This window comes from Lissotriton helveticus, chromosome 4_1, assembly GCF_964261635.1.
Source record: "Lissotriton helveticus chromosome 4_1, aLisHel1.1, whole genome shotgun sequence".
Taxonomy (NCBI): Eukaryota; Metazoa; Chordata; class Amphibia; order Caudata; family Salamandridae; genus Lissotriton; species Lissotriton helveticus.
In genome coordinates, this window is record NC_136063.1 from 1,231,763,723 (window position 1) to 1,231,786,863 (window position 23,141).

Consider the following 23,141-nt stretch of genomic DNA (forward strand, 5'->3'; position numbering starts at 1 on the left):
TCCGATATGAACAAGTAGAGGAACAATTAACTTGGGTGAGGTGCTTAGCCATTGAAGGTTTTTGTAATTTATATACACAATACGTATGTGGACAGCACCCATAAATAATAGCTCCATACCTTCATTCCTCAAAACCTTCCTCAATTGACAATGGCTCCTTAATTGACACTTCATCTGTCATAATGTGGTTATGCTCTGTAAGTTAACAATAAAAATAAGCATTTTGCTAGATGACTGCCCGATTTCTTGGTGGAGTTGTAACAAAATGACTTTTGAAGACAAAACCAGAGACCTCACCTGTTCTTTGAAAGCATTAGGAGGCATGTTTACATGGGAATGGCAAAGCGTGGTGTTACGAAAAAATTGCTAACGCCACGTTCTGCCGTTGTGAAAACACAGGGATTTACAATGATACAGCACATCCCTGCATTTTCCCTAGAGCTGGCCTAAACTCAGCTGCATATTGCCAACACAGGCACCCTTGCACCATTGTGAAAGGGTGCCTGCATTGAGGAAAGGATTGTTTATGTGCAGGAAGGTCACCCTTCCTTCACATAAACTATCACTGATGGTGATTTGTAACTCTTATGTCTGCTGCATGTGCAGCACACATAGAAGTTGCAAACCAATTTTTTTTAAATGTTTGTTTATGTCCAGGAAGGGACTCCTTCCTGTACATAAGCAATCATTTATGGCATGTTGCTGTTTCTATGTGTGCATCAAAATGTAGCACACATAGAAACAACAAAACCGATGAGAAAAGAATAATTTCTCCTTGTTTGGCCATGTTAGGACCAGGTATTCCCAGGTCTTAATTTTGGCACTACCTCCTATTTACGCCACCCATGTAAATAGGGGGTGGCGTCAAAATCAATGGGTGTTGCGCCGGAATGCCCTTCGCAACATCCATTGCACAACCCTTTCACGCTAAGTGTAGCGTGAAATGGTACCTTATTTTCAAGACGGCGTTAAGCCACGTGAACTGGCTTAACGCCTCCTTGTAAATAAGGGAAGGACTTGACACCACAGGAACATCACAAAAAGTGATATTCCTGTTTTGTTAAGCTCTTGCAAATGTACCCCTCGGTTTAAACAAGAAAGGAGAAATACCAAATATTTCTGATTGTCTTGCTAGCCTTTTTCAATGAGGGTGTGTGGTGTTCTGAATCTTGGTATCCAGCTGACGATGCAGAATTCTGTAACCTGGCATCATCACCATAGAATGTGGTAAGACTCGACGTGACATGAAGGTTGGATGCTGAAGTGGGTGGACGCTGAACAGCGAGCTCTGCTTCTGCCTCTGCATGTAGTTGAGGCTTAATGAGAAGTGTCATCAATAAACTCTTCTTTGGACAACATGCTGCTGCCTCTGCTTCCCCTTCATCTTTTCATTGGCGACGAGAAAATTGTGGATCGGTGGACTTATGAACCTAGACCTACGGCGTGGGACTTCCTTTATTGTTGAGCCTCAACACATTTGGAAAGCATCAGTAAGCAAACTCGCCAGATACCAGAGCTTTTTGTCATTAGGGTCATGATCTTACCACTCCACCATCTTAAGTGGCATTCAACAATGTTTCAAAACAGCAAGTGACCTGGGAACCTTACTTGAGGACTGGCATGTGTTTAAGGATTCTTCACACTGTAAGTAATGGAAGCTGCGTGTGTCACTAGCTTTCTTTGAAATGCGTGCTGTTGGAGACGTGCTGTGATGTTACCCTGCACGGTCTCTTTGCAACTCCTGAATCTGTTTATTAGTGGAGTTTCATGGCCTTGTGCGTGAATTCTTCAAGCTAGAAAGCTGCGGCGCATGTCACAAGCTTTGTTCAAAAGGAATGCATCATGGAGCTTTATGCTGACAACCTCACTAGACTTGTTGACATTGGTATCATGCTGTCGAGGACGTGCCATGGAATATGAATGCGTGGCCACTCGGCAAGTGCAGCCTTTTTTGACTCGTGGTCTTTGGAGCAATGTGGATGTAACTCGATTTAAAAAAATGTAATCCCCAGCATTCTTCAAGTGGGCGACTCACCAGCCCTTTCATGTCCATGACTGCAGTTGGTTTCGGTTGTGTAGCGAACTAGAAGCCAGAGGGTTGAATTCCGGTGCGTGAAGCCAATATATCTTTACCGGACAAATTTGTGTGGTACTGGGAACTTTAGAGTCCTGCTCTTACAGTGTGTTTCGCACATTCACGAGCAGTGCTTTAAATGGGCTGGTACTCACCGGTACTGAGTACTGGCACTTCTTTGTGTTCTCCCATTGAGTAACGGGACTTCTCCTTGTGTTAAGAGAGTACCAGTACTCCTAGTGGCATTCTGTGGTCAGTCTCTGTGTTATGGGTATGTGACAGTTAATGGCGAGTGTATTCCAGCGATAGGTTGCGGCTGCAGCCCTACACTCAGAGCCAGGATTTGTTATTTAGGCGGAGAGAAATTTGGCGCCCTTGCTGGTGCTAGAGACTGAAATGAGGCAGCAGGTGGTTCTTTTTGGGTTGACTGGTCAGTCCCTGGATTAGCAGTGACTGCCTCCTTAACCCTAACACCTCCGGACCTCCTCACCTAACTCATCGATAGCTTAGATGCCTCACGATGATTGGTCTGTTGGTGTGTCTATCAGCAGGGGTGAGTTGGTGAAAGGAGGGAGAAGAAAGAGGCAATGAGGTGTTAACACATTGCTCAAAAGTCTAATCATAAAGGAAAAAAACAACTAATCTGGCAAGTCAGACAGAGGCAGGGACATGAACAAGGTGGTTGCAAGATGACAGGGGATCTGCTGCTGGTATTGCCTTAATGCGCACAGCTCTGTGCGCCTCTCGGAATACTGATACCCTGGGCCTGGACCCAGCTCGCCCACGCTACAGGCGGGCCCTGCTCACACCCTGACAGCGCAACAGGACAGGAAGACAGGTGTGGTTTGACAGCTAGAGCTCTCAACATTGGAACTGTCGCGCTGTCAGTAATAGGGAAAGGTTGCAGCCCTGGAAGACACTCGCCATTGTCTGTCAGACGCCTAACGCTTCGGCCAAGTTTAGCTCATGTGTGCAGGGCACATTGGTCCATTTTTACAGTTATATATAGCGCAAACTTGGCAGGAGGGCATTAACGTGCTTTACATGAGAAGCACAAATTCTACATGAACGCATACTTTTTGTTTTTATGGCACAGGTGAAATCCCAGCGTGGGCTCAAAATCCTGTGATACAGGGCAAATTACTTATATCTCCTTGTGCCATACTAAACAAAACAGTCTGCTTTCGCGTAAAACTTCTGCTTCTCACGTTAATGCCCTCAGGCTAGGTTCACACTATATATAATCATACCAAACACCAATTACACCCTGCAGCTATGAGCAGAACTTGGCCAAGGGCTCTGGGGCACTTTACATTGAAGGAGAAAATGCTGCTAGTGTACAAGGCTTCCTCGAAGCCACGCCCCCAGACACTCCCCTCCCAGGCCCACCCCAAGCAATTTGGTGAATACCGGCACTTCTCTTTTTCCATTTAAAGCACTGTTCATGAGGCCTTCAAAGGAGCACATAACATTACATTACTGGTGCCAACCGTTTAATTTTTCTGACTGTTGCATTTGATATTTTGGTCTTGCAATATGTACAAGTGTTTCTAATCTTTAGTATAGGATTTTATTGCGGGGTTCCACAACTTGTGAAAATATTGCATTTGATTTAGCCTTGGATTACGTTCAAGTGTTTCTAATTTTTTTTTTACAGGATGTTACTCTAGGGATTTCACTACACTTGAAAATGTCACTGTGCATTATTCATAATGCAACACCTCCTCCATTTTATTTTGTGTCAACTGGTGATCCACCGGTTTGTGGTTAAAAGAAGATGTTCACCCACTATGCTAGGGTATGTGGGACATCACTTAGCGCTGAACTCGAATCTGCATTCCTTATGCATTCCTTGGGTACAGAGGGTCAGGAGGTATTTGAACACCTTCCTGATTTGTCTGCATCTGATGTTGCAAATATTAAGGAATTTGAGGTTGGTTTTAAAAAATTGGACTTACATTATCTTTCCAAATTGAGCATAGTGCTCAAGTGTTATCAATTTGGGAAGAGGATGCAAAGGCAAGATGAGTCTGTAGAGCAGTATATGACAGAGCTCCGTAGGTTGGCTTTGACGTGTAATTTTGGTAAGACCTGTGAAGAACGTCTGAAGAATCAGTTTATTGAGTTGTTTCTAAGAAAAAAGCAAAGGAAAGCATGTCGCAGAAAGACAATCCTTCTTTGCAAGAAGTTCTCACATTTCCAAAGACACATGAACATTCTAAAGTGTGCATGGAGATTTGTTAAAAATAGCAGTGACAACACTGCGAAAACTGATATTCTGTCTTTAAAGCTGGTACATGATATATGTGTCAAAAACAAGTTGACACGAGATAAACCTACAACTAAGACTACTAAAGCGTTTGCAGTAAAATGATTCAGATGTGGGAAACCTGGGCACATGCCCAATTCAAAAGGATGGAAGGTCGTGTGTAACGTCTGTGGGAGGAAGGGCCATTTTGCAAAGGCCTGCAGATCTGACAAAAAAACAAAGAATGTGCGTGAGGTAGGATGATGAAAATATTGATAGTTCGATTGATGAGGTTACCATGCTACAGACAAAGGGTGGTGTGCCTGATGGTCTTTTTGAGACAGTTCTTGTTAATGGGAAACCTGTCAAAATTTTGTTTGACTCAGGTGCAAAAATAATGCTTATTCCAAAGACATTCTTTGAACGACATTTGACAAATAAGGTTAAGTTGCTGAAACTGGAAGTGAGACGAAAGGATAAGTGTTTCTATTTTTTTTACAGGATTTTACTCTAGGGATTTCACAACACTTGAAAATATCACTGTGCATCATTCATAATGCCACACCTCCTCCATTTTTTCTTGTGTCACCTGGTGATCCACCCGTTTTGTGGTTAAAAGAAGATGTTCAGCCACTATGCTAGGGTATGTGGGACATAACTTAGCGCTGAACTTGAATCTGCATTCCTTATGCATTCCTTGGGTACAGAGGGTCAGGAGGTATTTGAACACCTTCCTGATTTGTCTGCATCTGATGTTGCAAATCTTAAGGAATTTGAGGTTTGTTTTAGAAAATTGGACTTACATTATCTTCCCAAATTGAGCATAGTGCTACAGACAAAGGGTGGTGTGCCTGATGGTCCTTTTGAGACAGTTCTTGTTAACGGCAAACCTGTCAACATTTTGTTTGACTCAGGTGCAAAAATAATGCTTATTCCAAAGACATTCTATGAACGACATTTGACAAATAAGGTTAAGTTGCTGAAACTGGATGTGAGACGAAAGGATATGGATGTGAACCCATTAGCTTACCTGGCTACATTTTGGGAACTTTAGAGTTTAAAGGACATCTGATACCTTGTAAAATGTATGTTTCATTCAAAGAAGATTCCATCATTAGTTGGTTGCACCAATGTGGCTTAAATGTATATCTTGACCCTAATGAGGAATATTGGGTGAGTGTTAGAGATGCTCTAGTGGTAGGAACGATTCCAACTGGGATTATGGCTTGTAAAGAAGGGTTTCCTGAGGTCTTCAGGACCTGTTTGGGTTTCCTCATGGATTACATGCACTTGATCAAGTTGAAGATGCTGCACAACCAAAAGCAGCCAAGATGCTCGGGGTCCTGATGTTGGCATGGGAAAACATGAAAGTTGAACTGGACAAGTTGGTGAGTAATGGGATCATCCAGTTTGTGGAAGCATCAGAGTAGATTACTCCAGTGGTGATGTCATGCAAAGTCAATAGTGAGGCCAGGCTTTGCATGGACCTTAGAGAACTAAATAGGTTGGTTGTTGTTGATCATTACCCACTTCCAAATATTAAATGCAGGAATTTGTAATCAGCATCATCGCCATAGAATGTGCGAAGACTCTGGACGTGACTTGACAGTTGGACACTGAAGTGGGTGGATGCTGAACTGCGAGCTCTGCTTCCATCTGTGCGTGTGGTTGGGGCTTAATGAGAAGTGACATCAATAAACTCTTCTTTGGACTACATGCTGCTTACGCCTTCATCTTTACAGGGTGACCATTAGGAAACAAATTCCTATTTTAGCAAGGATGTAATTAGAGTTAAGACCTTGGATAAAAAATCACCAGCAAAAAGTTACAAAATTGATGCTAACTGGTGCAAAGTGTTGATAAAATATTTACTTTCCAGTGTCAAACATGTTTTCTCTGTCACATAGCTCTAAAAGCAATGAGGAAAGCCCATGGGAGGTACATGGGCATTCCCACGCTATCACCCATGGATTTCTTTAGCAATTTCATTATACTACAATGGTAGACAGGGCTTTCCCCCCAAAAAAAACAACTCATTGAGATAGGCTCTAAAAAGAAGAAATGTATTTATTTCTTCTACATTTTCACAAATTATATTTGTGTTTCCCTGTGCAGTACACATCCATTGTGTGAACTGTTTGAAAGTTACTCTAATCATAGTATTCTGTTCTGGAAAGCTACTCATTCAGTACAAACAAACACCCAGCTCTCTTCTGCGTGCCGGTGTGTTTGTTCAGTGGCAGTTACCCCTGAGGAAGGGCGCTGAAGCCCGAAATGCATTTGGTTTTTAACTGCTATATTGTTCTATGAAGAGCAGAGAATTGTAGCGTGCTCGAGGAAAGCCATTTGGCACCTGTTCAAACATGAAGTAATGGAACAGAAACAAGATGAAAATTTGATTACTGACTGGATGAAGATTTGAATAAAAAGATAAACACTGAAAGAAGTTTGTGTAAATGGATTTACGTTGTACTTTTGGGCTGTGCATCCTGGTGCTCCTTAAGCCGGAATGGGTGGGAGTTTGTTTGTAGATATAACGCGCACGGGCAGGGCATGTTCCAGGGTCGCATGCCTAACATATTGCCTGGAGCATCATTAAAAGTAGATACTAAGGGGTCCATTAGGATGGCGGGCGGACTTTGCCCGCCCGCCACCCCCAAGCAAAACGGGACTGCCCGCGATCAGAGCGGCTGTCCCGCCTTGGCCATTAGAATGCACCCGGGGAACATCCTGTATTTTTACCATTGCGGCGGGCGGTGCTGAAAGCGCCGCCCAACGCAATGGTAAAAATGCACGTTGTGCATTTTAAAAGCACAACATAACAGGCAACGCGCGGTGCCTGCCATGTTGCACTTTGAAATGCGGGGGGTTACCATAGGTACCCCCATGTGCACCCTTCACCCCCCCCGGAGTCCAAGGGGGCCCGCAATGGGCCCCCGCAGGGAGTCTCCGCATGCCTTTCAGTGGCGGCTTTGCCGCCACGGAAAGGCATTCCCCAAAACCCATCATAATATGGCTGGCGGTGTCTAATATACACCGCCACCATATTAAACATTTTCCTCCCTGGCCGCAAGGCGACCAGGGCGGAAAAGCAGTGGACGGTCTTTCCGTCCGCCGCTTGCCCCCTGCCATACTAATATGACGTGGGGAAATGGGTGGTGGGCGGCAAAGGATGTCGGGGGGATCGCCACCGCCCAACATCCTAATGGGCCCCTTAATATGGATATCAAGGGGCCCATTAGGATGTCGGTCGGATTGCCACCGCCATGTAGGCGGTGGCGATCCGCCCGACATCCTTTGCCGCTCGCCACCCATTCCCCCCGCCATATTAGTATAGCGGGGGGTAAGACCGTCCGCCGCTTTTCCACCCCGGTCAGCTTGCGGCTGGGGAGGAAAATGTTTAATATGGTGGCGGTGTCTATTAGACACCGCCAGCCATATTATGATGGGCTTTGGGGAATGCCACCATGGAAAGGCATGCGGAGACTCCCTGCGGGGGCCAGTTGCGGGCCCCCTGGGACTCCGGGGGGTGGAGGGTGCACATGGGGGTACCTATGGTACCCCCCGGATTTCAAAGTGCAACATGCAGGCACTGAGCGGTGCCTGTCATGTTGTGCTTTGAAATGCACAACGTGCATTTTTACCATTGCGGCGGGCAGCGCTTTCAGCACCGACCAATGGCAAAAATACAGGCTGCGCCCGCCAGTCCGCCCCGGGGTGACCAAGGCAGGACCACCGCTCCGATGGCGGGTGGTCCCGTTTTGCCTGGGGATGGCGGGCGGTCAAAGTCCGCCCGCCATCCTAATGGACCCCCCAGTATTGAGGTGTGCACTCCACGCTATCATGGTTTAAATGTACTTTCTAAAAGTGGCATTTTCAAACACACAATTTAAAAACCAAATTTACTAAAGGGTGTGTTATTAAATTCTGAGCTCAGGGAGCCTCAACTCTGTTTCTCTATCTTTTCCAAATTGAAAGTTACACTTGTAAAATGTTACTATGCAGCTCCAATGATCACATTTGTGAAAGACAGTCTTTCAATTGAAAAAAATGCGTAATTCACAGTATTTAACTATCAGGACATGGATAACACACTACTCCATTTCCAGCCTTTCTCATACACTACAGCCTGCTTATGGGGCTACTTTGGGCCTACCTTAGGGGTGACTTACATGAAGGGCAAGGGAAGGTTAGGGCCTGACAAGTGTGTGCACTTGCAGGTTGACATGACAGTAAACTGCGCACAGACGGCAGGCCTGAGACACCTTTGAAAGGCTACTTGTGTGGGTGGCACAACCAGTGCTGCAGGCCTAATAGTAGCATTTGATGTACAGGCGCTGGACACACACAGCGCACTGTTCTAGGGACTTACTAGTACTTCACACATACCAATAATGGAAAAACAATCATAACCCAATTTACAGTAGGAGCACTTGTACTTTAGCACTGAATAGCAGTGAAAAAGTGCGCAGAGATACTAAACCAGCAAAAACGAAGTCCAGCATACCATCAAAACAGGAGGTCAGAAAGCAAAAAGACAGGGGAAATATGCCAAAAGATGACAGGGCTAACAGCATGTAACACTCCAACATTTTGTTCTGCACATCACCATTTTACATTACAGCTCTGATGATCTTAAGCGGTTTCATTAAAATAAAAATGGTATGCGAATGCAATTGCTTGCTGCAGCACATTTTGTAAAAATACTCTGAAAACTGTTATTGTAAATGTGAATAAACCCATACGGTTCCCAAACCAGTTCCCCATAACACTATAAATCAATCTATTTATATAATAATTTTCACATGTATTCTTACACTTTTACATTTATTTTCAACTACTTTAATACGAGTTCATGGAACTTCTTAAAACTTTGCATAAATTAATGGACAAATACTGCATACATATTAGGAAATAAAATATATTTAATGCAGAGAGATATCTGCAGAGGCACTTTGCTACCTCAAGCAAATTGCATTTTCCAGCAGAGAATGTAGAAAGAAAATTGTGGGACTATTAGGCTGATTTCCTTTCTATTATGAAATAGTTTTCAGTTATTTCTCCTTTTATAGATGTTAGCTCTCAACAATCATTTGTGATTAAATTGAACACACACTTCAACCAGAAAAGACTCCCGGTGAAGTAAAATATGCAAACATCACATCCCTGCGATTCAAAATAGATTTTTAGTTATGGTGGAATCATATCAGCTGCTACAAGGAAGACAGTTTAATGTTACCTTCAGCTGTTTCAACTTGAAAGAAGATGGGAGATTAAATTGAATGAGCGAAATCATTGGTACAATTTACATTTTAATTCATAGTTAGGGATACTGGAAATCTATCCACCCGTCCAACGTTTTTTTTAAAGAATAAACACTTTCTGAGATGTCTCTGGATAGTAATAATTGTGTCTTCAAAGATATTCAAAGTGGATACTTTGGGGGATGGTTTGCAGAGCTGCATCAGTGGTAGAGTGGAAACAAATTAAGAAGCCGTTTTTATGTGATCAATCTTTGTTGAATAGCCGACTATTTTCTGTAAAAAGCCAATTATTTTCTGTCTAACACTTAGAAAACATTTATATGGTGGTATTACATTTAGGGCGTTGGAAATTCTCATAACTTGCTTCTTTGTAATTACACAAAAATCTGCAAAAATTATACAAAATTACCCACAATGCAAACCCAGCATTTAGGTCTATATTTTAGCAAGAAATTAGTCATAGTGTTCATTTTGGAAGCATGGGTGGATTTTGGGCTAACAAATACCATAACAAGCGCAAGCGCCACAAACACAAGCTGATTGCTTTTTGTCCATTCACCAAAATTGTGCTGTAAACTGAAGTTCACAGATTCATAACGGAAATTATCCTTTTTGCAAATTTTGTTATTTAATTAGGCAATAAATGCCCTGTCTGTTGGTCGGTGTTGCAGATGATTGCACATAACGGATTTTAAGCAACAAAGTCCAATGGAGCAAACAAATATAAGTGTCCATGCCATTAGCTATATTTAAGAGCTTCAGTGCAAAACAGAATATTATACATTACATGATTATGACCCACCCGCAGCCCATGCAGGTAAGAGTGGTGGGGTTAGGTTCGATGGGGGGTATTCGACAGACAACTAGGAAGGAAAATTAAATAAATAATTAAATTCACCTCGTCATCTGTTGAAATATACCCAACCCAAGCACACCGCCTCACCGCTCCTACCTTGCACGGGCCACAACTGTTATGAGCAAACAGTCGACTTCCATTTTCAGAATCCAGCTGTCCCTCCAATCACTCTTTTGCTGTATAATAGCCGTTCACCCTGTACAATGCATAGCTTCTTATACCTAAGTTTGTGCTTTAAATACACCCCATACATACATTCATGCTAACTTAAATCTCATCTATTAGCAACGAAGAGTTGGCTCTAATCAGTTAGGTTGAGCACTTATATATAAACAACAAGGGAAAATACCTAAACTGATGCACTTGATTAAATGTCAGTTAAACTAGAGGAAGAAATTATATTTCCAACCTAGATTTTGCTAATTAATAGCTTTTCATTTATTCATTTTTTAAGACAAGAAATTTTTGAAAAAGTTAATACATATTATGTACAATAGGACACTACACCGTTAAACTAAACAATGTTAAGGATATTCATTCATACTGGTCAGACATGTCACAGTCATTCGAAATTACAAACATCCATTCTTACACACTCTGAACAAGGAAGAAAGAAAAGAAAGAAACAGAAGTTGCTCAATTAATCGAAACATCAGATATGATACATTAGTACATATCAACCTGGAAAACAAAAACAAAAAAGTACACTTGAAGTTCAAATACAATCAATTATGCAGTGAAATAGTTTTTTATCAATGTGTACACGACTAAAGTGCAGTATTTATCAACAGTTAAGTGATTCAAGAACAGAGCAACATCGAGTACAAGGGCCTACGCGTTTCGAATCCCAAATGAAATCAGCGGGGGATTCTCCTCAGGGCCAATGGAATATCTAAAAAGAATGAATAAGACATGAGGGATTGATTTCTGAGTGAAAATTCAATAACACTAAGAGAGTGGGCCAGCGCCAACTCAAACAGCTTACCCTACTGGTCTGCGAGGCAACTTGAAAGGTGGAGTAGTCCCTCATGTTTTATTCATTCTTTTTAGATATTCCATTGGCCCTGAGGAGAATCCCCCGTTGATTTCATTTGGGATTCGAAACGCGTAGGCCCTTGTACTCGATGTTGCTCTGTTCTTGAATCACTTAAGTGTTGATAATTACTGCACTTTAGTCGTGTACACATTGATAAAAAACTGTTTCACTGCATAATTGATTGTATTTGAACTTCAAGTGTACTTTTTTGTTTTTGTTTTCCAGGTTGATATGTACTAATGTATCATATCTGATGTTTTGATTAATTGAGCAACTTCTGTTTCTTTCTTTTCTTTCTTCCTTGTTCAGAGTGTGTAAGAATGGATGTTTGTAATTTCGAATGACTGTGACATGTCTGACCAGTATGAATGAATATCCTTAACATTGTTTAGTTTAACGGTGTAGTGTCCTATTGTACATAATATGTATTAACTTTTTCAAAAATTTCTTGTCTTAAAAAATGAATAAATGAAAAGCTATTAATTAGCAAAATCTAGGTTGGAAATATCATTTCTTCCTCTAGTTTAACTTACATTTAATCAAGTGCATCAGTTTAACTTAAATCTCATGGCAGTGACTATAGTTGTTATGTCCATACTATCACCATTATCAGAACTGACGAATCATTTATGAGTCACAGTTGTTGTACGGCATAGCAGAAATCCAGATGCAAACACACCTTTTCAGCGCGACTGCGATTCCCCCTCCGGTGCTGGGCCCTAATAAAAACGGGCGTGGTCATGACGGAACGGTTCCGTCATGAGCACAGCTCAACCGTAGCTCATGACGGAATCGTTCCGTCATGAGCATCGAAGGGGTTAACACTAGCTTTTCTACTTACTACAAAATTACAGCTCCTTTTCACCTTCAGATGGACTGTGAGCCTTAGGTGATCTTAACAGCTTAATTCATAAATAACTAAGTGCAGGTGTCCACATTTTTGATTAGGAGGCCGCCACCCACTTCCCCACTGGCACCCAATTTCCTTGCTGTCTCTGGCCACTTCCAACTTTAGCTTTACCTGCTGTCATTTTGTACAATACTCAAAGCTGAAGTGCAACAAAAAAGAAGAAAGTGATCCCAACTTTCTGAAAGGAGAGCTTGTGGCGATTCTCCCCCAAGAACATTTTGAAAAAATTTGGTAAAATAGTGCATTTTGCATACCAGGTTTTACCTAAATTTTCTGAAAAGCAATAATCTCCTAAAGGGTACTCTGAAATGAAGCTAAAGAAATATGCCAGGGTCATCATGGTTCAGTTTAAAGGGAGGGCAACCGCCGGCACATATGGAGAGTTTTACTTTGTCCTTAGTTCCTTTGAATTTATTAGAATGTTAAACCAGCAAGTGCATTATGCGGCCAAATAAATACATTCGGAGTACAAACAAACCCAGGCTAATTAATTTTTATAAAGTTAGAAATACAATTAAAAGAAACACGTGTCCATAGTGGTAGCGGGTGGTTCATTTGATGGTTGTTTTTTTCTTTCAAAGTAATATAAATGACTATGTTGATTACAGATTGGGCCTTTAATTTATCACTTACTTACCATGATGTCAAATATGGTCTTTCTTTGAAAATTCGTGGAAAGAAATAATCATTGAAGGTAACCTTTTCTTCCAAATGTATTTCTTTACACAGAGAATGCATTGCTTTCACTAGTACATTTTAATTAAGGGTGTGTTTAAAAATAAAACCATTAAAGACTAATGCAAATGAAGACAACATAAGAATCCTCTACAAATATCAAATACATTGAACATAGATGTGCAAATGAAGACAACATGATACAATTGAGTAAATATCAAATGAATAGATATTTCAGATGAACACATAAATAGAAAATAAATACATAGATAAAATGGAGCACTACTGATTTACTTGATCAAATTTAAACTTATTCTAGTGGGAAGGAATCTATTTTACAATCAAGAACTCCCTATGTGCCCCCGGGAAGGGAGGAGATAGAAAGGCCGCATAGATGCGGAGGCACAGACACCTTCAGCCACTCAGCATTGCTCCTTTAACATTCTCCTGCCTTTCACATGTGGCCTACTGGGAGGTATCCACCTGGTAGCCATATGATCCGGTGCACTTGAGGGTGGAATGCAGTCCTCATACCCTGAAGAATTTTCCAGAAAATAAAGTGGCAATGAAACATGTAAGCCGTTCTGCTTAAAATGGTCTAAACATTTTATGCTGTTTTTAATGATGAGTGCAGACATATCAAATTAGAGATGTGTGCGATGTGCCATGCGCAACTCATTTTTTCTTGTGAGGAAGAAGTATCTCCTCCCTTGACGGAGACCCATATGGAGTTCTTGAGATGTGTACCACACATGATATAGATTTATAGGTTGCACACATATTACATGCTTGTGAACTTGTTTGGGTGTTGGCACTGTTCATTACACAGGAATGTTGCTGATGATGAAAGAGTGAGCAAGTTGGTAGGATCCTGTTAATCACTCTTTGGTGGTTGCTTCCATGAGGCACTTTATATATATATATATATATATATATATATATATATATATATATATATATATTTTTTTTTTTTTTTTTTTTAAGTGGTGGGAGGCCACCAGTCTTCAAAAATATTTGGATGTTGGGAGAGTCCCAAGGGGACTTAGGATCTTATTGGTCCCATCATATGAAAAGCCCAACAATGAGTTATTACGTGAGTGGTCAGAATTTATGACTGATGTCATGCAAGGGATGTTAAAGCTCTTAGTGAAACATGCGTGGAATGATAGATTAAAATTACAAGAGGAGATCAAAGAATTAGAGGCAAAGATCGGCAATGAAAAAGATACTAAGAAATGTGAGGAATTACGCGATCTGATGAGGAAACGGCTGATAGATTATGAGAATACTATCAAATTGAGGAAGCAATCGAAATTTATTCGCGACGAGAAAGATTACTCAAATGGGAGAATCTTGACATTCGCGCGAAAATATGATGCCCCTAGAAAAACGCTCCAACAAGAGAGATCGAGGAACAGAACCCCAGTAAGTACTGAGGAATCTGAAGTTTCAGGCGACGAGTCGACAAAGGGTGCAGAAGGAGGTGACGATCCTCCTGCAACGACTGGAGCAACCCCAGAGGCTGATCCTTTTTTCGAGGAGTACGAAGTTATAAGGGGGCTCAGGCAACGACCCGCGGCCACCACTCACCCACCAAGAACCCCAAAAGGAAAACGAGGAGGGGTAAGCGGGGGGGTACAAGGCAGATCTACCCCCGTAGTGACAAGGAGTGCCCGAGGCAAGAATTGGAAATGAACTCGATGCTTCCAAAAACTAATACCATCATTAACCTGTCAGATCGCAGATTAACACCAAAGGAGGAGGATTTACTGCAATTGGGATTATCTTTTTGCCCTACCCCAATGTATGATTATACTCAGACACGGATTGACTTATTTAGGTTTATCAGGAAGATGAAGTTACAGAAAATACATACTTTGAACCCCAAGGCTGACACCAGGTATGCAGCAGGTGCAGTTGGTGATAGTGACCCACTTGCAACAATAACCGGCAAAGATCTACAAGCCTTAGCTGTGGCTCAAACTCTGATTGAAACTAGTCATTCCCAGGATTGGGAGGTACAACCCACACAAACATTGCAAGAATGTGGAATAATTCAACAGGGTTGTAAGAGTGAGATGACGATCAAATCCAAGATCAATCCTAGAACACCCCATGATGGAATAGATACGTTCCAAGAAATAGTTATTGACGAACTCAAAGGTCTACAGTCTGAGCCATTCAATTGGAAAAGGAGGAACTTAAGCAAGGAGGATTGGGCCACCATTCAAAATCTAAGAGAAGATGACAACATCATTTTTAAACCTAGTGATAAAGGTGGGAACATTGTTATTTTGAATCGCAACCAATATGAGGATGAGGCACTCTCCCAATTGAATAAGAAAGAACATTACATTGAGATCAAAAGAGAGAAATATACTGAGAGTATCAAGACCTTCCATGATATGATTGGGAAATGGAAAGATGAAGGAATCTTGGATTTAAAGGACTGGGAAAATCTAAAATGTGAACATCCACAGATTGCAACATTTTATCACCTACCGAAGGTTCACAAGAGTAGGATATGGCCTCCTGGTAGACCGATAGTGTCTGCGAAAGAGAGTTTGCTAGAAAAAAACTCTAGTTACATTGACACTTTCATTGCCCCATTTGTAAAAGATCTTAGCTCGTATCTGAAAGATACGAAAGACTTTTTAAGGATTATACAGGATGTCAAATGGGAAGAGGACATGGTCTTGATAACATTGGACATTGCCAGCCTGTATACTTCCATTAGGCATGAGGATGGTTTGCTGGCAATGAGGAGTTTTTTGGACAATAGACCGATCAAATTTCGAAGCCACAATAATATGCTGATAGAATTTACGGACTTCTGCTTACGTAACAATATTTTTTTGTTCGCAGGTAAATTGTATCTACAACTGCAGGGGACCGCGATGGGCACGTGCTTCGCCCCCAGCTACGCGAATTTATTCGTGGGGTGGTGGGAGAAGCACGTGGCCTGGGCGGGGGAGAATGAGAAGTGGATAAATAGCATCGTTCTGTGGACCCGCTACATCGATGATCTTTTTTTGGTGTGGCGTGGTCCACAGTCGGAAGCAGAGAAATATATTGCTGACTTGAACAAGAACAATCTAAATCTGAAATTCACCAGTAATATCAGTAAGAGTGAGGTTTTCTACCTGGACCTTCGGGTCTATGTGGAGAATGAATCTATTCAAACAGCGGTATATAGAAAACCCACTGCGGGTAATTCTATATTACACTCACAGAGCTATCATCCGCGCAGTGTCATTAATAACATTCCCCTTGGGGAGTTCTTGCGTTTGAAACGCAACTGCTCCACTAAACAGGAGTTCTGGGCAGCAAAGGAACAGGCAAGAGAGAGATTCACACAGAGAGGCTATGGGCAAGGGATCCTAGATAGAGCTGAAATGAAAAGCGACCAAATAGAGAGGAGTGACCTACTAAGTGATACGGTCAAATCCACAGATTCAAAGATCCGATTAATTACGGATTTTTCAGATAAATCCCCAGAAATTTTTTATATATTAAGGAAGAACTGGAGGATTCTGAAAGCAGACCCTGTAATCGGCAAATCTGTATCTGATTATCCCCTTGTCACCTATAGGAAGGGAAATTCCTTTAAAGACTTCCTGGTGAGTAGCCACTATGATAAAAAGAGGAAGAGAAAGAGTACTGTTTCTGGCTTCTATCCCTGCATGAAGTGCAAGGCCTGTAAAAATTCTCAGAAAGTCAAGGAATATCACATCCCAGGCAAGAAAACAAAGAGTAAGATCACCAAATTACTTAACTGTAATTCTGACTACACAGTGTATTGCTTGATTTGTCCCTGTGGACTGAAATATATAGGCAGCACTATAAAAGCTACTAAATTGAGGGTTCTTGAACATATGAGGGCGATTACAACAAAAGACCCCAATTACCCTGTAGCACGTCACTTCGAGCAGAAACACAATAGCAACAGCAACCTACTGACATATTTCATACTGGATCAGTTGGTCAGAACAGAGAGAGGGGGCAATTGGGTGAAAAAATTGAGAACCTTGGAATCAAGATTCATTATCCAGCTTCAGACCAAGGCCCCGGGTGGGATGAATAATGAGGAAGAGATGTGGACACATATCTAATCACCCCACCTTACTCTAGGTGTTGTTTTCTTAGAATTTTGGATCCTGGATGTTGTATATATTTATTGAGGAATGCTTACTTCTCCCCATTACACTGTCAATATATCTTGTGAATGAATTTGTTATGATTCTTAGCCCATTCAGGGCATGACAACGGTGCAGGTTACGCACGCGAAATTTTGATGTGTGAACCTTTCCTGAGTATACCGATGTATGGTTTAATATGAGTTGAGAAGGCATCTAAGGTGTAATCAGAACCTACTTATGTGACACACATAGTATACATTATATTATGAGTTGAAATGTATTCAAAGAGAATGAATGAATTTGCAATACTTCTCTAATTGATCTGTAAATAGCTTGAATTTAACGTACAAATAATCTGATTGTTATTTTCATACAGCGTTATCCAAGGTATTATGGATATTGTCTTATAATTTGGTTCCATACATTTTGTTGTTACCATTATAAGATGGCCACCGTGTAATTTTCGGCGAACTTCATGTGCCTTCTTTTGTGTTGTTGAGTGGTCAACACGTGACAGATGATCACTGTGCTGGTGTTTAAATAATGTTGTAATGCCAACGCGCGCTCACACTGACGAAGGCGGCAACGCCGAAACGCGTTTGTGAGCTCATTGCTTTTGCAGAGAAATTCTAATAAATAAATTTGGCTAAACCACGAGATACTGGCTCTGTGTGCTCTCGTTGGAGGTGTATCCCGAGGACTGGGGGATTCCGGTGTTTACAATATATATATATATATATATATATATATATATATATATGTATATGTATATATATATATATATATATATATATATATATATATATATATATATATATATATATATATATATATATATATATATATAAAACCACCCCCTTCCGTCGAAGTAGATGAGGAGACACAGCGGGGCTTGTGAAGACCATTTATTCAAATAGGCATGACGCGTTTCGGTATTGCACCTTTATCAAATGCCATGTGTTTTGAAAGTGCCTCTAGTGCTAACAGTTCCTTAGTGAGTCTCTTATATCATCCCAGTGCCTGAAGTAGTATGGGGCGCACCTGGGTCACATCATACGGAATCAATGCGGGTAGTACGTTGCTTGAAGACTGCAATACCCAAAATGTAGTTTTTTCCTCGCGCCGGTGTGATTCCGTTGTGCCGGTAATTTCTTTTCATTCCTAAGTAGGAAACCGGTTCAGAATGTGACCCGGTCAAAACTGTAGCACTGTACTGGGCAATAATGGCCTTGGCATCCCACACTTCCAACCCTACAATTCCATCTGTAGCAGGACCGGGGACCCCATTGAAGTAGTCGCGTCCCTCCATGTAAGTATGGACTGCACATTGTCAGCGTGTTTTCTGTTCTCTCTGGAATGCAGGGTGGTCCGGTAAAGCGCAATAGATTCCCTGGACTCTTGCGGAAGGGCCTTCCTCGCGTGTCAGTGGCTGCACGCAATACATCAAAAAAACACCCCCTTCCGTCGAAGTAGATGAGGAGACACAGCGGGGCTTGTGAAGACCATTTATTCAAATAGGCATGATGCGTTTCGGTATTGCACCTTTATCAAATGCCATGTGTTTTGAAAGTGCCTCTGGTGCTAACAGTTCCATAGTGAGTCTCTTATATCACCCCAGTGCCTGAAGTAGTATGGGGCGCACCTGGGTCACATCATGCGGAATCAATGCGGGTAGTACGTTGCTTAAAGGCTGCAATACCCAAAATGTAGTTTTTTCCTCGCGCCGGTGTGTGATTCCGTTGTGCCGGTAATTTCTTTTCATTCCTAAGTAGGAAACTGGTTCAGAATGTGACCCGGTCAAAACTGTAGCGCTGTAATGGGCAATAATGGCCTTGGCATCCCACACTTCCAACCCTACAATTCCATCTGTAGCAGGACCGGGGACCCCATTGAAGTAGTCGCGTCCCTCCATGTAAGTATGGACTGCACATTGTCAGCGTGTTTTCTGTTCTCTCTGGAATGCAGGGTGGTCCGGTAAAGCGCAATAGATTCCCTGGACTCTTGCGGAAGGGCCTTCCTCGCGTGTCAGTGGCTGCATGCAATACATCAAAAAAACACCCCCTTCCGTCGAAGTAGATGAGGAGACACAGCGGGGCTTGTGAAGACCATTTATTCAAATAGGCATGATGCGTTTCGGTATTGCACCTTTATCAAATGCCATGTGTTTTGAAAGTGCCTCTGGTGCTAACAGTTCCTTAGTGAGTCTCTTATATCACCCCAGTGCCTGAAGTAGTATGGGGCGCACCTGGGTCACATCATGCGGAATCACTGCGGGCAGTACGTTGCTTGAACACTGCAGTACCCAAAATGCTGTTTGTTCCTCGCGCCGGTGTGTGATTCTGTTGTGCCGGTAATTTATTTTCATTCCTAAGTAGGAAATCGGTTCAGAATGTGACCCGGTCTGCAGCGCTGTACTGGGCAATGATGGCCTTTTTATAAACATTCTTTTGTTTTTCCCTCACATGTATTACTCATTTTGAGCCATGGGACCTGATCTATTTTCGTTTTAATTAAACACACACCAGGGGCTATTCCTGGATAGATACTTAAACCATTCCCACCCAAATATAGAAGGGGACACCATAAAGTATTTGTTGGATGTACGATGCGTAACAAGGGCTTTGTGTTTGAATGATGTTCTGAGTGGAAAGTGCCCTTGACTTTGTCCCCTCTATTGCTCCTCTTTATGTAACACTAGGAAAAAACTGTTCCTGCTGAATTATTTTATCAGCAGTATTTCCTTTGTACAGAGCCCCATAATGGAACATATTGTTTTAATGGCTTTTTTACACTGTGAATACAATGTTCCTTGCTTGGATACCATTACATCAAACACTATTATTTGTCACCTGATAGTTCAATGAGCAGCAATGATTGTGATGCACCTTTTTGGCATCACAGTTATTGATTGATGATCAATGATTGTGATGATCATCAACCATCACAATCTCTCTTGGAGAGGCTCACATGATGCCTATGGTAGCAACAAGCTGGGTAGATGATAACCACCAAGCTATTCGTGTATACATGTTCAGTGTTCAGCAGACATGGAAACCATCATCGGCTGCCATAGTAAAGTGCATAAAGAGAGAATGAATATCACTCCATACAGCCTACACTGTTCTGAAGGTTAATGCAATGCAACATGTTTCATACACTCTACCTATTCTACTAAACTGAATGTTAGGAGCTTCTGCACATTTTTCAGCTACACACATTTTTAAAGATGTGATAAATAGAGAATACAGGTATTTAGGTATGTCTTTGAAATGATTTGTAGCACCAATGTCTTACATGTCATTATTGACTGGAAGTTCTAAGTGATGTGCTAAGCTGTGCTGGGAGCTATTCTTACTTGTGACCTCGCAACCAAATGTCACTGATGCTCCATTACAAGCAATTGAAGATAGTCATTTGCTAAAAACGTCCTCACTCATATTAAGCATGTCATTTTTAGCACAGATAGTTAACTGTTTACTATGCTTACAGCACACACCCAGCATAATGAGATCAACAAAATTATTATGTAGAGATTCCATGTATGGTAGCCGCATTCACATGTAAGCAATAAAGGCACTTTTCTGATTTAAAGATGTGGGGGCATATTATCAAGCCCCTTACGCCGCGTCATCGGCACTTTTCTGCCGATGATGCGGCGATATTTGCATCGCCCTATTATCAAGGCAGCGTTAAGTCAATTAACGTGGCTTAAAGCCACGTTAATTGACTTAACGCTGCCTTGGTAGTAGGGCCCCTTTCACGATAAACTCATCGTGAAAGGGGGCCTGCAGTGGGTGTTGCGGTGGGCATTCCACCGCAACACCCATTCACTTTGACACTGCCAATTATTATCAAGAGAGGCGATAATAGGTGGCAGCGCCGAATTTAAGAACATGAAAGACCTGTTCTTAAGGTGTCGAAACGAGGAGAAATGCTTCATTTCTCCTCGTATTTGCTTTTTCCATGTGTGCTGCCTTGTGCAGCACACATGGAAAAAGCAAAATGCCAAGGTTTGTTTATGTACAGAAAGGTGTCCCTTCCTGTACATAAGCAAACCTCTTTTTAAAGATGCCAATTTGTAACTTACATGTGTGCTGCATGCAGCAGCACACATGTAAGTTACAAAATGGCATTTAAGCTTTGTTTATGTGCAGGAAGGAACACCTTCCTGTACATAAACAAACCTTCCCTGCCTGCGTTAAGTTGTAAAACGTATCGCCATTGCAGGGGGAAACGCTAGTCTGCACCATATCCTTGGTAATATGGTGCAGCCTAGCGTTTCCGAAGTGGCAAAGAGAGGCGTTAAGCCAAGGCGGCTAACACCTCTCTTCGCCACTTTGTTGGTGATATGCCCCGTGGTTTCTTCACATATAAGTCTAAGTGGAAATCACAATTATTTTGGTAAACATCTTCTTTTAGTTTAAAAAATTCAAATTCATCTTTATTCAATCATTTGAAAATAATCACAAAATATTCCTTCAGTTAATAACCATTCTTACAAACAAAACCTAAAATAGATTACAGTTAGTAATTAAAAACATAACAAATATATTCTCAAGTTAAAATCCTCAATGAAAAAGAAACACCTCTCAGGCCTCAAAATATTATAGTGTTACGATGCCTGATAGCCAATTAAAAAAAAAACAACCCTACTCTAAAGTGCACTTCAGGGGAACTCAAGAACTGTAAAAATATTAGTGCTAGGCTGCACCTCCTAAGTTGTATTTTCCTAAGAATTGGGACTAAACATGTTCGGGTCATAGGCTGATAAAATGTTCAACTAAATAAAAAATGCAACAGAGTTTGCACAGTTGGGCACCCTGCACAGAGAGGGCTCAGGTCTTGCCATTGTTTGAATAAGAAAGCAATCATGTAGGGAAGGTTTCAAAAGCTCTACTCCTTTTTTTCATTGACTCTCTCGCCCAGAAAATTCGTAATAAGCAGATTTGTGCCCATTTATTCAAAACAGATGGCTCAAGAAAAAAAGAAGATCTACCTATATAAACAGAGATAGGCTTGATGAAAAAAAAGATAGTGAATCTTGTTACCTAAATCACATGGCAAACAATCTTCAATGATTTGTTTGTCGAGAGAGCATGCTCATTAGTATAGATCAAGGTCAGAAGTAACAATGGTGCCAATTTTATATTCCTCAACGTTCATCTTGATGAACAGCATAATGTGGACTGCATTCAGGATTAATCCTAAATCCATATTTTTCTCCACATGCAGATTGGAAGCATTGTTGTTAGTCTTAAACCCGGCTACATGAGTTGGTACTGTAATATATTTCCTTTTATATAGTTCCAGTAGGACACTAAAGGATTTACTTCCTAAGTTCGAGGCCAAACTAAAAAGAGACCCCACAGTCTGAGTAAAACACATTTTCCTGGCAGATCGACAACAAGACCAAGTGTTTGGGTGATCAAATTCTATCCCTAAATAGGGCAACTGAAATACCCTTACTTGTATTTTCCCTTCAATCGACACACGCCGAGTTGTAAAATGTTTTGGTGCATAAGCGATAATTAAAGATTTTGAGAGGTTGGTTTAAAGGGTCAGCTGTTCCATAAAATCAACTAAAGAATATAAAAATATGTTAAGTTCATTAAGGGTTCTTGTTAACATGACAACATCATCCACATAAAGGAAGACGGGTATAGGCTTTAGCTAGTTTTTAGCTACTAGCATAGCCCTCCATTTCTTGGTAAGCACATTATTTAGTCTGTTAATATATGACAAAAATAGGAGAGGGACTGAAACTCATCCATGGTGCACCCCAAGCCAAAAGGCAAATGGATCAGTGCATAACCCTTTTGCTCCTAAATGACTGAGGCTGAAAGATTAAAATGTAAGGCTCCGAGGAAGTACCCAACATATAGCTACATGTGGTGTTTTGCAGTAAAATAAGAAAAAGTTCTCTGAAAAAAAGTGTATGG